This window comes from Panthera pardus, unplaced genomic scaffold (genome assembly GCF_024362965.1).
Source record: "Panthera pardus isolate Hobbes unplaced genomic scaffold, ASM2436296v1 HiC_scaffold_24, whole genome shotgun sequence".
In the NCBI taxonomy this organism is placed as follows: Eukaryota; Metazoa; Chordata; class Mammalia; order Carnivora; family Felidae; genus Panthera; species Panthera pardus.
In genome coordinates this window covers 16,402,309-16,419,969 of record NW_026526810.1, presented here as the reverse complement: position 1 = coordinate 16,419,969, position 17,661 = coordinate 16,402,309, and the positions used below count along the sequence as shown (strand labels likewise).

Genomic DNA, 17,661 nt, shown 5'->3' with positions numbered 1-17,661 from the left:
GAAGAGGCAGAGGAGAGAATAGATGAATTAGAAGATAAAATCATGGAAAAAGAGGAAGCTGAGAAAAAGAGAAAAATCCAGGAGTATGAGGGGAGAATTAGAGAACTAAGTGATGCAATGAAATGCAACAATATCCATATAATAGGGATTCCAGAGGAGGAAGAGAGAGAAAGGGGCTGAAGGTATACTTGAACAAATCATAGCTGAGAACTTCTCTGATCCGGGGAAGGAAAAAGGCATTGAAATCCAAGAGGCACAAAGAACTCCCTTCAGACATAACTCGAATCAATCTTCTGCATGACACATCATAGTGAAACTGGCAAAATACAAGGATAAAGAAAAATTCTGAAAGCAGCTAGGGATAAACATGCTCTAACATATAAAGGGACACTGATAAGACTAGTGGCATAGCTATCTACTGAAACTTGGCAGGCCAGAAAGGAATGGCTGGAAATCTTCAATGTGATGAACAGAAAAAATATGCAGCCGAGAATCCTTTATACAGCAAGTCTGCCATTTAGAATAGAAGGAGCAGGGGCGCCTGGGTGGCTCAGTCGGTTAAGTGGCCGACTTCGGCTCGGGTCATGATCTCGCGGTCCGTGAGTTCGAGCCCCGCGTTGGGCTCTGTGCTGACAGCTCAGAGCCTGGAGCCTGTTTCGGATTCTGTGTCTCCCTCTCTCTGACCCTTCCCCGTTCATGCTCTGTCTCTCTCTGTCTCAAAAATAAATAAACGTTAAAAAAAATTAAAAAAAAAATAGAATAGAAGGAGCAATAAAGGTCTTCCCAAGCAAACAAAAACTGAAGGAATTCATCACCACTAAACCAGCCCTACAAGAGATCCTAAGGGGGATTCTGTGAGTGAAATGTTGCAAGGAACACAAAGTACCAAAGACATTACTACAAGCAGGAAACCTATAGACATCACAATGACTCTAAACCCATATCTTTCTAGAATAACACTGAATGTAAAGGACTAAATGCTCCAACCAAAAGACATAGGGTATCAGAATGGAAATAAAAAATACAAGACCCATCTATTTGCTGTCTAAAAGACACTCATTTTAGACCTGAGGGCACCTTCAGATTGAAAGTGAGGGGATAGAGAACTATCTATCATGCTAGTGGAACTCAAAAGAAAGCTGGAGTAGCCATTCTTATATCAGAGAAACTAGACTTTAAAGAGTGTAACAGGAGATGAAGAAGCAGATTGTATAATAATTACAGGGTCTATCCATCAGGAAGAGCTAACAATTATAAATGTCTATGTGCCGAATACAGGAGCCCCCAAATATATAAAACAATTAATCACAAACATAAGCAACCTTATTGATAAGAATATGGTAATTGCAGGGGACTTTAGTACTCCACTTACAGTAATGGATAGATCATCTAAACACAGGATCAATAAAGAAACAAGGGTCCTGAATGATACATTGGATCAGATGGACTTGGCGGATATATTTAGAACTCTGTATCCCAAAGAAACAGAATATACTTTCTTCTCAAATGCACATGGAACATTCTCCAAGATAGATCACATACTGGGTCACAAAACAGCCCTTCATATGTATACAAGAATTGAGATCATACCATGCATACTTTCAGACCACAATGCTATGAAGCTTGAAATCAACCACAGGAAAAAGTCTGGAAAACCTCCAAAAGCATGGATGTTAGAGAACACCTTACTAAAGAATGAATGGGTCAACCAGGAAATTAGAGAAGAAATTAAAAAAATACATGGAAACAAATGAAAATGAAAATACAACAATCCAAATGCTTTGGGATACAGTGAAGGCAGTCCTGAGAGGAAAATACATTGCAATCCAGACCTATCACAAGAAACAAGAAAAATCCCAATAAATCTAACAGCACACTTAAAGGAAATAGAAGCAGAACCAAACCCAACAGAAGAAGAGAAATAATAAAGATCAGAGCAGAAATAAACAATATAGAATGTAAAAAAAACTGTAGAGCAGATCAATGAAACCAAGAGTTCGTTTTTGAAAAAATAAACAAAATTGATAAACCTCTATCCAGGCTTCTCAAAAAGAAAAGGGAGATGCCCCAAATAGATACAATCATGAATGAAAATGGAATTATTACAACCAATGCCTCAGAAATACAAGCAATTATCAGGGAATAATATGAAAACTTATATGCCAAAAAAATGGACAGCCTAGAAGAAATGGACAAATTCTTAAGCACCCACACAATTCCAAAACTCAAACAGGAAGAAATAGAAAACTTGAACAGACCCATAACCAGTGAAGAAGTTGAATCAGTCATCAAAAATCTCCCAACAAATAACAGTCCAGGACCAGATGGCTACCCAGGGGAGTTCTACTAGACGTTTAAAGCAGAGATAATACCTATCCTTCTCAAGCTGTTCCAAAAAATAGAAAGGGATGGAGAACTTCCAGACTCATTCTATGAAGCCAGTATTACTTTGATTCCTAAACCAGACAGAGACCCAGCAAAAAAAGAGAACTACAGGCCAATATCCCTGATGAATATGGATGCAAAAATTCTCAATAAGATACTAGCAAATCAAATTCAACAGCATATAAAAAGAATTATACACCATGATCAAGTGGGATTCATTCTTGTGCTGCAGGCCTGGTTCAACATTCGCAAATCAATCAATGTAATACATCACATTAATAAAAGAAAAGAACCATATGATCCTGTCAATTGATGCAGAAAAAGCATTTGACAAAATTCAGCATCCTTTCTTAATAAAAAGCCTCGAGAAAGTCGGGATAGAAGGAACATACTTCAACATCATAAAAGTCATTTATGAAAATCCCACAGCTAATATCATCCTCAGTGGGGAAAAATGAGAGCTTTCCCCTTGAGATCAGGGACACGACAGGGATGTCCAGTGTCAGCGCTGTTGTTTAACATAGTGTTGGAAGTGCTAGCATCAGCAATTAGACAACAAAAGGAAATCAAAGGCATCAAAATTGGCAAAGATGAAGTCAAGCTTTCACTTTTTGCAGATGACATGATATTATACATGGAAAACCAGATAGACTCCACCAAAAGTCTGCTAGAACTGATACATGAATTCAGCAAAGTCGCAGGATACAAAATTAATGTACAGAAATCGGTTGCATTCTTATACAGTAATAATGAAGCAACAGAAAGACAAAGAAACTGATCCCATTCACAATTGCACCAAGAAGCATAAAATACCGAGGAATAAACCTAACCAAACTTGTAAGAGATCTGTATGCTGAAAACTATAGAAAGCTTATGAAGGAAATTGAAGAAGATATAAAGAAACGGATAAACATTCCGTACTCATGGATTAAAGAATAAATATTGTTAAAATGTCAATACTACTCAAAGCAATCTACACATTCAACGCAATCCCAATCAAAATTGCACCAGCATTCTTCTTGAAGCTAGAACAAGCAATCGTAAAATTCATATGGAACCACAAATGGCCCTGAATAGCCAAAGTAATATTGAAGAAGACCAAAGCGGGAGGCATCACGATCCCAGACTTTAGCTTCTACTACAAAGCTGTAATCATCAAGACCGCATGGTAGTGGCCCAAAAACAGACACATAGACCAATGGAATAGAATAGAAATCCCAGAATTAGACCCACAAAAGTATAGCCAACTAATCTTTGACAAAGCAGGAAAGAATATCTAATGGAAAAAAGACAGTCTCTTTAACTGGGAGAACTTTAAATGGTACTGGGAGAACTGGACAACAACATGCAGAAGGATGAAACTAGACCACTTTCTTATACCATTCACAAAAATAAACTCAAAATGGATAAAGGACCTGAATGTGAGACAGGAAACTATCAAAACCCTAGAGGAGAAAGCAGGAAAAAACCTGACTTCAGCCGCAGCAATTTCTTACTTGACACATCCCCAAAGGCAAGGGAATTAAAAACAAAAATGAACTATTGGGACCTCATGAAGATAAAAAGCTTCTGCACAGCAAAGGAAACCATGAACAAAACTAAGAGGCAACCAACGGAATGGGAAAAGATATTTGCAAATGACATATCGGACAAAGGGCTAGTATCCAAAATCTATAAAGAGCTCACCAAACTGCACACCCGAAAAACAAATAATCCCGTGAAGAAATGGGCAGAAAACATGAACAGACACTTCTCTAAAGAAGACATCCGGATGGCCAACAGGCACATGAAAAGATGCTTAATGTCGCTCCTCACCAGGAAAATACAAATCAAAACCACACTCAGATACCACCTCACACCAGTCAGAGTGGCTAAAATGAGCAAATCAGGAGACTATAGATGCTGGTGAGAATGTGGAGAAACAGGATCCTCTTGCACTGTCAGTGTGAATGCAAACTGGTGCAGCCGCTCTGGAAAACAGTGTGGAGGTTCCTTGAAAAATTAAAAATAGATCTACCCTGTGATCCAGCAATAGCACTGCTAGAAATTTACCCAAGTGATACAGGAGTGCTGAGGCATAGGGGTACTTGTACCCCAATGTTTAGAGCAGCACTTTCAACAATGGCTAAATTATGGACAGCGCCTAAATGTCCATCAACTGATGAATGGATAAATTGTGCTTTATATACACAATGGAATACTACGTGGCAATAAGAATGAAATATGGCCTTTTGTAGCAACGTGGATGGAACTGGAGAGTGTTATGCTAAGTGAAATAAGTCATACAGAGAAAGACAGATACCATATGTTTTCACTCTTATGTGGATCCTGAGAAACTTAACAGAAGACCATGGGGGAGGGGAAGAAAAGAAAAAAAAAAGAGGTTAGAGAGGGAGGGAGCCAAAGCATAAGAGACTCTTAAAAACTGAGAACAAACTGAGGGTTGATGGGGGGTGGGAAGGAGGGTGGGTGATGGGTTTTGAGAAGGGCACCTGTTGGGATGAGCACTGGATGGTATATGGAAACCAATTTGACAATAAATTTCATATTTAAAAAAAAGAAAGTATAATGGTACATCTGCTATGGGTAATAGTGTTTCCTAATGTATGTATATATATATATATATATATATATATATATATATATATATATATATATATATATATATACACACACACACACACCCTAACCCTAGCTAAGGCTCTCTCCCCATGGGGACCCAATACCAAAGTCTGACAACACCACATGCCTGGGGTCCAGAAGTGGTGCAGGATCACTCGGCATAGAACCTGGAACATCACCATGTTATTTTCAAGGCCCAGCTGTAGCTGCCGGAGAGAATTCCTGAGGCCTACCTGACCAGTGGCCCATACAGTTGTCTGGCCTTGGATCCCAAATACTAATCCTGAACGGCACCCTCCCTTGTGCCTTCCACTCAACCCTTCGGGGAGACAACTGCATGTATGTGTGTGTGTGTATGTGTGTGTGTGTGTGTATATATATATATGTATATATATATACACACACACACACACACACACACACATACACATTACATATATATACACATTACATACATATATATATTACATATATATGTATACATATATATATATATTTTTTAGGAAACACTATTACCAATATGTAGCATATAAATGCAATGGAATATTAGTTTTAGAAAGGAAGAAAATTCTGTCATATGCTTCAATATGGATGAACCGTGAAGACATTATGTCAGTGAAATATGCCAGATAGCAAAGGACAATGTTGTATGATTCCACTTATATGAAGTATCTAGAGTAGTCAAATTTATAAAGACAAAAAAATAAAATACTCATTTCCAGGGGCTCAGGATAGACAGGAAGGAGAATTATTGTTTAATGGGTATAGAGTTTTAGTTTTGCAAGATGAAGAGTTCTGGAGATGTATGGTTGATGATTGCAGAGCAATGTAACACATTTAATGCTACTGAGCTATATACTTAAAAGTGATTAAGATGGTAAATTTTATCTTATACGCATTTGACCACACACACACAGATAGTACAAAGCATTATTACAAATTAGAAAGTTAGGAGATTCATGAAAATCAAGTCCAGATGCAAATTTTAAAGTATTAAAAAATGTCACTGTGTCATACATTTCCAGGGACATTGTTTTGGATTTTACTTTATAAGTGACTGGTAAAACATTTATTTTTTTATCAACAATTCTGAAAAAAAAATTAATTCTATTGATTATTAATACTAAGTAAAGTTGTTTTGGTCCCTACTCCCCTGGCCTTAATCGTCACTAATACATTGATCCAAACTTATGCTACACTCAAATCTGACTGTTTCCACTGAGATTCTGGTTTCCAACCCTCTCACCGTTTTTACCAGATATCAGCAATCTGGGCTCCCTGAAAGTTAATATGTCATCAAGCTTGGTCTTGATGACAAAGGGCATGTTAAGCTATCCCTGATTCTTAGAGACAAGTTTTAAGCAAAAAATAACAGAATATAAATAAGTATATGTTTTAGGAGGAGACTGACTCATTATTACACAATTCACAAGATAGTCACGGACATTTTCAGTCAGAAGAAGCAGGAAGGCTGCAAAATGGAGAAATAATATAACCAACACAAAGAATGAACATCTACAGTTCACTTTTCCTAAAAGCAGGAGGAACCTTCTCATACTTCACCTTATTTGGGGGCAACTTTTCAGATTCCATTGGTCTGAAAGCTCTCCTGTTTGAAGTTTCCCTTGATTACATTTGCACCGAACAAGCCACATGTTCATGTATTGGAGCAAAGCAACCTCCAATCCAAATGACTTGGTATTGGTCACTCTCCTTGAGATGTTTCATGACTTCTCTCTCTTCCCAATACTGTCCTCAAAACACTCCCTACTTCACATTAAAGACAATAAACAGTCCCCATTCCTCCATGGTCCTGTCACATCTGAATCTCAGGTCAGACTCTTGCGTCTAGCCTAGGACTTTTATCTCCCTTATTTTAGTTTGGACAGTACAAACTTCAGGAAGCCTTTCAGGAGGTTTTCAGAGGTAGAGACACCTTAACACAAAGCACATTTCATATGCCAGTACTTCTATCTGCATTTCAAATAAACACACCAATTAAACATTAATCTAATGTCCATCAGAATGTAACCTCTAAGATTAAAGGGGTCTTATGTTCCTAACTTGTGATCTCCCATAACATACACACAAGTAATTGAATGACTACACCTACATGGACATTCAACAATAGTTTAATTATATAAATCAGGGGTCAGCAACCTTCTTCTGTAAAGAGCCAGGTAGGAAATATTTTAGGCTTTAAGAGCCATAGGTCTCTGTTGCAACTACTTTGCTGTTACAGTGCAAAAGCTGCCAAAGACAACGCATAACCAAATGGACATAATTGTATTCCAATAAAATTCTACTTATGGACACTGAAATTTGAAGAAATAGTATCCTCTTGATTTTTCCCAGCTACTTGAAAACATAATCAATTTTAGCCCACATGCCACATACATACAGGTAGAAGTCTGGATTTGGCCACAGGTTGTACTTACTGACCGCTAGTATAAATGAATACAGTTTGAACCAGTTCCAAATGTGTCTTTATGATCCAATTCTTTCTGTTTTTCCAGTTATCCTGCAGACTTCTCCATATCTTACCAGAGGACTAGCCCAGTAACAATCCTTCAATGCATGCCATGTATCCTCCATTCCATGGGGCCTAATAACCCATCAAACCCCATACATTGTCTCTCTCTTCTCACTCCCTATGTCTGTGAAACAGATATTTTCCCTTTTTGGAAGTATCTCCAAGCTTAGTCTCCTGGCCTAGGAACCTCGATAAAATCCACCCCCTTTCCATACCCTGGAGCCCTAACCCAATCATGTCTTCCCTAAGAATCCCTACCTGGGAGTCTTCTGCTAGGGTCTCAAACAGGACATTCACAAACACACTGTACTTAGCTCATCATCCTTTCATAAACAGTAGATTGTCTGACTGCTTGCCTTCTCTCTTTTCCAAATCAGCTCCCCATAAGAGCCATAGATTTCTTACCAACAATTCCACAAGTGAGCTGGCAAAAAGTAAATTTTCAATCATCATTTTAGAATCAATGACTCTCACTGCTGGGAAACACATTATACTCAAAAAAAAAAAAAAAACTGAAACAAACTTGAAATCGTTTGGTATATGCGACATCATTGCTAGTAAAGACAGGGATAAGTACGGTATAGTAAGCTTATGAGAGGATTGTCACCAGGCAAAACTAAAAAAAAAATATAAGTAGCAGTGGCTCTGTGGTGGTAAGAGATAGGCTGGGGAGAGTACCACAATGGTTGAAACTTGCTACCAGGGCTGGCTCATGGCTCACAGAATATTGAGCCGCAACCCTAAAGGTGAGACCCTTACCTCTGGGGAACTTGCTACCTTTGTACTGTGATTTATAATATATATCTTCACCCCCTTTCTGGCACAGAGCTCCTAAAATTCTTGGAATTTCCTGTGATGAGAGTGCTAAAATTACCTTTGGTTATGTTAATGAGGTAACATTAGAAGGTCTGGAAAGAAGGGGTCTGGTTTGGTTGCCAGAAGCAGGTGATTAGAGGGTTGGAATTTTCAGTCCTATGTCCCTGATATTGTGGGAGGGGGAGATGGGCTGAAGATTAAATTATTAGCCATTGTAAACTGATCCAATCAACCATTCGTATGTAATAAAACCTCCATAAAACCCCACAAAGTTAGGGTTAGGAGAGCTTCCAGGTTGCTGAAACAATGGTTCCATGTGCAACGTTCTGGACCCAAACTCCATGGAGAAACAAGTTCCTTTGTTTGGGACTTTGCCATGTGTGTCTTTCCATCTAGCTATTCATTATATCTTTTGTAATAAACTTGTAATCTGTGAATAAACTGGTTACTTGAGTCCTAGGAGTCACTCTAGCAAATTAATCCCACCTAAGGAGGAAGCCATATGAATCTGAATTACAGCCAGTTGGTAAGAAGCACAGGTAACAACCTGAATTTGGAAATTGGCATATGAATGAGGGGGTAGTTTTGTGGGTCTGAATCCTTAACCTGTGTAATCTGATTTTATCTGTGGATAGATGGTGTCAGAATGGAGTTCAATTATAGGTCACCCAGATGGTCTCTAAGAATTGCTTGATGGTATGGGGAAAAACTCCCCACACATTGGAATCGTGTTCAGAAAACTTAATACTCCATATTCAGCTAGACTTGAGTACCACTCTTCTCTAGCTCCCACACCAATGCCAGCTCCAGACCCCACTGGTTAGGAGAGAAAGACAAAAGAACTAGTTAACTTGTGGGCTTCCCTTCAAGTACTCAAAACGTTTTTGTTTTTTTTTTTTAATATATGAGCTTCTTTATTTTCTATAACATTCTCTGAAAAGAGTAAGAAAACTGATGCACAGATAATGTGACTGAAGTTCCCACACCTTTTTTTTATTATTATTATTTTCATCATAAGGCTAAGAAGATCACAAGCATATGCCAGTGAATTGGCAAGATCTAGATCCAGATAGTATAACAGATGTGGAAGATGTTAAGATGCTTAAGAAGAATATGGGGCACCTGGGTGGTTTAGTCAGTTGAGTATCCGACTCTTGATCTCTGCTCAGGTCATGATCTCATTGTTCATGAAATCAAGCCCCATGTTGGGCTCTGTGCTGACAATGTGGAGTCTGCTTGAGATTCTCTCTCTCCCTCTCTCTGCCTCTCCCCCACTTGTGCTTTCTCTCCCTCTCTCTTAAAATAAATAAACTTTTTTTTTTTAAAGATGGGTAAGTAGAACTTATTAAAGAATGTGAAGAGAGGCACCTGGCTGGCTTGGCTGGTAGAACATCATGCCACTCTTGATCTCAGGGTTGTGAGTTTGAGTCCCACATTGGGTATAGAGATTACTTAAAATAAAAAAAAGAATATGAAGGAACATGTAACGATATGACAGAATGTTAGAATACATTATCACTTGTTGGAATGGAGATAGTCACCAATTCAAATGCTCAATAAACATTAGTTATGCAGATGAAATGTTTGGCCACTGAACTCAGTTAATGGCAGAAACTCCTGAAATAATTCCACTGAATGAAGATGATCTGGTAACATAAGGAAGTGTTCCAAAAATTGATACCTGATCTTGAAATGATACTCTACCATTTAGTCAAAGAACGAAAGGTTAAAGGGAGACTTGGAAAGAGAATAAAGGGTTGGATAAACAACAACAGATACTGAATCTCTTCATGTAATACACAATGAATTTAAGCATCACATAGTGACATTTTCTGAATTGAGAGTTTGATAAGCTGAAAACAAAAATGGTTAAAAGAGGGTGCCCTGCTGTCTCAGTTAGTAGAGCATGTGACTCTTAACCTCAGGGTGATGAGTTCAAGCCCCAGGTTGGGCATAGAGCCTACTTAAAAAAATGCCTCAAAAAAAAAAAAAGTATATGAGAGTATCTCATGAGTATCTATGAGACCATTTGAGTATCTATGAGACCATTTCCCTCTACCTGATATAGCAAAAAGAAAAAAAAAAAATTCAAGAATCAACTGCATAGGGGCAACAGGTTGGCTCACTCAGAAGAGCGTGTGACTCTTGATCTTGGTGTCATGCAAGCCTCACATTGGGTGTAGAGATTACTAAAAAACAAACAAACAAACAAACAAACAAACAAACAAAAGAATCAACTGGAGGCGCCTGGGTGGCTCAGTTGTTCAGGCATCTGACTTTTGATTTTGACTCAGGTCATGATTTCAGGGTCCTGAGATCAAGTCCCACATATGGCTCCACACTGAGCAAGGAGCCTGCTTAAGCTTCTCTCTCTCCCTCTCTCTCTGTGCCTCTCACACTCTTTCTAAAAAATTAAAAAAAAAAAAAGAATCAACTGCATAGCTGATAGCACTACATAAAACGTTACAGATTCATATAAATAAACTATTTGATGTTCCACAGGATCCAGTTCAAAATTAGTGACTCCCTTTGGCCACCTTATAATGAATTGCTGTTACTCCTGGAGATATCTAGAAGATCCAACCCAGATAGAATTGGAAACCTCCTATCAGTAAAAGGATTGTCTCTTTTTCACACAATACTTAAAGAATCTTGTCACTCAAGGCTAATGGAAACTCTGAGGACTATCTCCATAAGAACATTATTTGCACATAAAAGCACAAAGGCCATCTTCCTTTTATCCTTAAAATTGCATATACCCCGGGGGCCCTGGCTGGCTAAGTTCAGTAGAGCATATGAATCTTTGATCTCCTGGTTGTAAATTCAAGCCCCCCTTGAGTATAGACATTACATAAAAAAAAAACAAAAAACAAAAAACAAAAAACAAAAAACAAAAAACAAAAAACAAAAAACAAAAAACAAAAACAACTGTGAGGCCCCTGGGTGGCTCAGTCAGTTAAGCATCTGAGTCTGGGTTTCAGCTCAGCTTGTGATTTCACAGTTTGTGAGACAGAGCCACATATTGGGCTTGCACTGATGGCATGGAGCCTGCTTGAGATTCTCTCTCTCTCTCTCTCTCTCTCTCTCTCTCTCTCTCTCTCTCTGTCTCCTTCTATTCTGCCCCTCCCCTGCTCATTCTCTCTTGCTCTATTTCTCTCAAAATAAATAATCTTAAATTTTTTTTCTGAATAAAAAGAAGGCATATGCCACAATCTATTGTTTATTTTAAAGAATTTACCTTTGTTTATTTTGAGAGAGAGAGAGAGAGAGAGAGCAATCATACACAACTGGGGGGAGGATCAGAGAGTGAGGGAAAGAGAGAGAATCCCAAGAAGGCTCTGCACTATTAGCACAGAGCCCAATGTGGGGCTCAAACCTACAAACCCTGAGATCATTACCTGAGCCAAAATCAAGAGTTGGAGGCCTAACTGACTAAGCTATTCACATGCTCCTCTATTATTTATTTTAAAATGATCTTCTCATTCAGTCAGTGCTCTAGAGTTTTAAACTATATGGACAAGAATGCAAGTAAAAATATTCTAGACTTAGTCATTGTATAATATTTAATGTACCTTACTTCCTACAATATTCTTTGGAAAATAATTTATGATATTGTTAATGTAATATTTTCCATTTAAATTTCAATAGTTTTTTTTTAATGCATTTGACTTCCATTTAGTGCTTAATCCTTTTATACTTAGGAATTATAATATTATAATTTATGTATATATAAATGACCAATAGATAAAAAGGTGCTCAACATCACTCATCATGAGGGAAATGCAAATCAAAACTGCAATGAGAGATCACCTCACACTGGTCAGAATGGCTAAAATCACAAACACAGGGAACAACAGGTGTTGGTAAGGATGTGAAGAAAGGGAAACCCTCTTGCACTGTTTGCTCCTGGGAATGCAAATTGGTACATCTGCTCTGGAAAACAGTATGGAGTTTCCCCAGAAAGTTAAAAATAGAACTACCCTACAATTCAGTAATTATACCACTAGGTATTTATGCAAAGATTACAAAAATACTAATTTGAAGGGATATATGCACCCCAATGTTTATAGCAACATTTTCTACAATAGCCAAATTATGGGAAAAGCCCAACTGTCTACCAACTGTTGAATGAATAAAGAAGAAGTGGTATATGTATAGAATGGAATATTCCTCAATAGTGAAAAAGAATGAAGTCAGCGCACCTGGGTGGCTCAATGAGTTAAGCATCTGACTTTGGCTCAGGTCACCATCTCACAGTTCCTGAGCTTGAGCCTGCATCAGGCTCTCCATTGTCAGCACCCTCTATCCCTCTCTCGCTCTTTCTGTTCCTCCACTGCTCATGTTCTCCCTCTGTCAAAAATAAACATTAAGAAAAAAAAATAATGAAATATTTCCATTTGCAATGATATAGATGAACCTAGAGAGTATAATGCTAGGTGAAACAAGTCAGAGAAAGACAAATACCACATGATTTCATTCATAGTGGAATTTAAGAAACAAAACAAGAAAGCAAAGGGAAAAAATAAGAAAGAGAGACGAAGCAAGAAATAGACTCTTAACTGTAGACAACAAACGGATGGTTACCAGAGGGGAGGTGGGTGGATGGAGGGATTGGTGAAATAGATGACGGGGATTAAGGAGTACACTTGAAATGAGCATTGGATGATGTATGGAAGTGTTGAATCACTATATTGTACACCTGAAACTAATATTACACTGTGTTGACTAATTGTAAATTAAATTTAAAAACTCATTACTAATAATGTGCAGATGGAACAGGACACAGATTCAGAGATTTCTGGAGTATCTTCTGAGAATTTAAAGTGAGGACATAAGCAGAATGAAAGAAAAATATTTATGCATAAAATATCCTTTGCCCCCTTAAAGAAAACAATATAACAATATAACTTATTACCTCCTTTATTCAATTTTACTTGAAAACATATATTTTTCTCCTGTGGCAGAGACTGGTTACTAACATAAAAAGTATCACATGGACTTTGACCTCATGTTCACTATTCCATAGGAAAAGAAATGTTGGACCCATCTTGGAAAAAAATTCACATATGCCTTTTATAGGAAATTGTGTGGCAGCCCCACGGAAGGTTGTCTGGGGTTGGCCATGGCCCTGGGCTTCTTCTGTCACCCAAGGCTCAAACAGATAAGTTGCCACACTCATGAGGGGACACCCACTTGACAGGGTCCCTACAGCTTCCCTAAGCCACTGTCAATCCAGGCCCTGTGTACCTACAAATATTCCTCATTCCCCTAGATCAAAAGCCCTTTCTCTTTCCAGAACACTGCTTGAATTTTCTGTGACATTTTTGAAAGTTTGATATTAAACCTATGATGCCTACATTGTGTTCCTCTGTCAACCAATGGGAAGGAAGGAAGAACAGAAGAATGAACAATGGGAGGGGAAAAGAGGGGAGGAGAGGAGAAGACAAAACAGGGAGACTCTGGGAAAGAGGGTTCTCAATGTGGAGGAAGGTGATACAGATAGGGAATGGAGGAAGGCAAATCAAACCCTGTGTGACTAGATTGGGATTGCAAGTATCATTGTAATTACATGTGAAAAATACATGCACACACAGTTTTTATGGATCTATATATCTATACACAGATCCTCCACAACTTATGATGGAGTTATGTTCTGATAAGCCTGAGTTGAAAATATTAAAAGTCAAAAATGTTTAATACACCTAACCTACCAAACATCATAGCTTAGCCTAGCCTACCTTAAATATGTTCAGAAATCTTACATTAGCCTACAGTTGGGCAAAATCAAACACAAAGCCTATCTTATAATAAAGTGTTGAATATCTCATGCAATTTATTGAATACTGTACTGAAAGTGAAAAATATAATGGTTGCATGGGCACAGACTGCATGGCTGACTGGTAGCTGTGGCACCCTGCTATTGTCCAGCATCAAGAAAGAGTATCATGCCTCAGATCACTAGCCTGAGAAAACATAAAAAAAAAAATTAAATTTGCAGTATTGCTCTCTTGGGTCCTTGCTTCCAAGATGACCAAGGAAAGAAGAAATAATGGCCATGTTGCAAAAAGGGTCACATGTAGCCTATTTGTGGCACCAGCTATGCCCACTGCATGCCCAAGGACAGGGCCATTAAGAAGTTCCTTTTATGTGGGTGGCTCTGTTGGCTCAGGTCATGATCTCATGGTTCATGAGTTCCAGCCCCAGATCAGGCTGTCAGCGCATAGCCCACTTCAAATCCTGTATCTTCCTCTCTTCCCCTCCCCTGTTCACATACACACTCTCTCAAAAAGAAAAAGAAAAAAAAAACATTAAAACAAAAAAAGTTCCTTTTATTCAGAACATAGTAGAGGCCACCACTGCCAGGGACATTTCCAAAGTGAATATCTTAGTTGCCTATGTGCTTCCCAAGCTGTATGTGAAGCTACATTACTGTGGGAGTTGTGCCATTCATAGAAAAATGGTCAGGAATTGCTCTGGTGAAGCACAAAAAGACCAAACACCCCTACCCAGATTAAAATTTTCTTTTCTATTTTTCTTTTAGAGAGGGAGAGAGAGAATGTGTGTGTGCATGGGAGAGGAGCAGAGAAAGAGAAAGAATCTTAAGCAGGCTCCACGCTCAGCCCAGAGCTGGACATGGAGTTCCATCCCACAAACCATGAGATCATGACCTGAGCCAAAATCAAGGGTTAGATGCTTAACCAACTGAGCCTCCCAAATATCCCCAAACCCTACATTTAGACCAGCTGGTGCTTCCCCACAACCTCCACTGAAGTCCATGTAAGGAAGTAAGTCCTTAAGTACTGAAGAGAAATTGTTCTCTGGAAAAAACAAAAACAAACAAACAAACAAACATGGAGTTTATACTTAAAAAAATTTTGAAGCATAATTTCTACGAAATGAGTATTGCATTTGCACCATTGTAAAGCTGAAAAATCATAACTTGAACCATTGTAAATTGGGGACTATCATAGTTATATAGAACTACATATTTTTTAAGTTTATTTATTTAGAGAGAGAGAGAGAGCACAAGTGAGGAAGAGGCAGAGAGAGAGAGGGAGAGAGAAAATCCCAAGCAGGCTTCACACTGTCAGTGCAGGGCCTGATACAGGGCTCTATCTCATGAATCATGAGCTGAAATCAAGAGTCAACTGAGCCACTCAGGTGCCCCAATATCTATACTTTTTTTATCTGAAAGGACCTAAAATCAATTTTAATAGCACCAAGACCTTGATTTCTAAACACCTTTCCCCTATGCCTATTTTTAATTTATGAATTTGAATGGTTAATATATTCACATGTTGAAAAATCATAATGTACAAAATGACATGTAATGGCAAGTCTGCCTTCCATCCCTGATGGCCATATAGCTGTATTTGCCTGGTGAAGACTCAGTTTACAACCACTGTCCTGGCATGATGATGAATAGTCCCTTCTTCCTCTCAGAAGTATGTTATTTTGGATAAGTTATATAGACACTCTAGTTGGATCCCTCTTCCTTTGCCATGCTGCCACTCTAAGACATACAGAATCACCTGTGTTATCAGTGTCTATGTATACTTCTGGAAGAATTTTATGCATATATAAGTAAATACATACATAAATATATATGTATGTATATATATATATATATATATATTTATATTAAAGAAATGGCTACTGTTAACTTTATTTTGAAGCAAATTTACATAGTATATAGAAATGGCAACTCACTAATTTTAAATATTTTGCCATATTTGGTTTGTCATGTTTTGAGCTACTATCATTTTCACCTGGATTGCAGTTTCCAGCCCCTTCCTTTCTCAACCTTTTAAATTATTTGGGAAAATTAATACACAAAAGAAAACTCCAAGAGGATAATATTGAAAACTTTATGGAGTAGGACACTGGCAGAAATGATAGAAGAGGAAAGGGAGTGTTAAAGCAGTAGAGTCGGGGGTGGGGGCGCATAAGGAAGGCTTGCAATCCTAATTTTGAGAATCAAAGAATTACAAAAGCATCTATGTACCTCCTGACTTATCTGTGATTGACATAAAACACTGAAAATATCCTTTCTCCAAGCAGCCCTTTATAAACTTAATGACTAACACATACACCATGGTAGCCTAGGCCTAAATAAATAAATAAATGACTGAAATTTTAATTTTTCCTACCTCACTCCTGAATAACTTCAGTGCAAGCCTTCATACACAATTCCATGTAAGTCAATAAAAGGAATAATCATGTGGATTTTTCCCTTATCATGTTCACAGTCCAATAAAGAATTAGAACTATTTAATGGAATTAAAATTTTCTTGTTTATTTATTTTTGAGAGAGAGAGAGTGAGCGAGCTAGTAAGTGAGCGAGCACAAGCAGGGGACAGGCAGAGAGAGAGGGAGAGGGAGAAACAGAATCCAAATCAGGCTCCAGGCTCCAAGCTGTCAGCACAGAGCCCAATGCGGGTCTTGAACCCATGAACCGTGAGATCATGACCTAAGCTGAAGTCAGACTCTTAGGTCCAGTGGTGACTAAACCACTCAGGCACCACTGAAATTTGGATTTAAGTAGTAAGAAAATAACTACAGATAAACAAGAGGTCTTAGTCCCTCATTCCCCACCCAAACCTCTAGCTAGACATGCACATATCTATTCACAATATCCATTTATCACTTTTCATAATGCTGAATATAAGAATCTGGTTTACTCCTACTTTTAAGTGTAAGGATCTAAGGATATACACACTTAAAAGTTCATGGCAGCAGTGTTGGTGATAATTGAACACTACACATGACTCAGACAATCATCAGGTATAGAAGGGCCCTATCTTGTGGATTTTTTTGTATACCATATAAAATGGTATCACTCATACATATGTACATATATTTAATGTACACAAGTATGCACAAGTGTTAGTATTAGATATACAGTAGTGATAGACATAGAGATTAATAGAATTATCTGGAGATGAAAATGAACAACTGGAACTACATACATACAGCATAGATAAATATTGAAAACATAACACAGCCATATTCTGGAGATACTGTGGGTTCAGTTCCAGAATACTGCAATAAAGTGACTATTGCAACAAAGTGAGTCAAATGAATTTTTTGGTTTTCCAGTGCATATACAAGTCATGTTTACACTCTACTGTGCTACTGTAGTTTATTATGTGTGCAATAGCATTATGTCTTAAAAAAAAAAAAACATACCTTATTTTAAATATACTTTATTGCTAAAAAATGCTACCCATCATCTTAGCTTTTGGTGAATCATTATCACTGTTATAAATCTTTATAATAAATAAATTTAAAAGTTTAAAATATTG

General features: G+C 37.9%; 2 pseudogenes; both read left to right on the top strand.

Annotated features, from left to right (window-relative positions):
• Window positions 1–9,847: 9,847 nt before the first annotated feature.
• LOC109258930 (centromere protein K-like) lies at window positions 9,848–11,177 on the top strand (annotated as a pseudogene).
• A 3,206-nt stretch (window positions 11,178–14,383) lies between these two features.
• On the top strand, window positions 14,384–15,137 carry LOC109258929 (40S ribosomal protein S26-like; annotated as a pseudogene).
• Window positions 15,138–17,661: the final 2,524 nt, after the last annotated feature.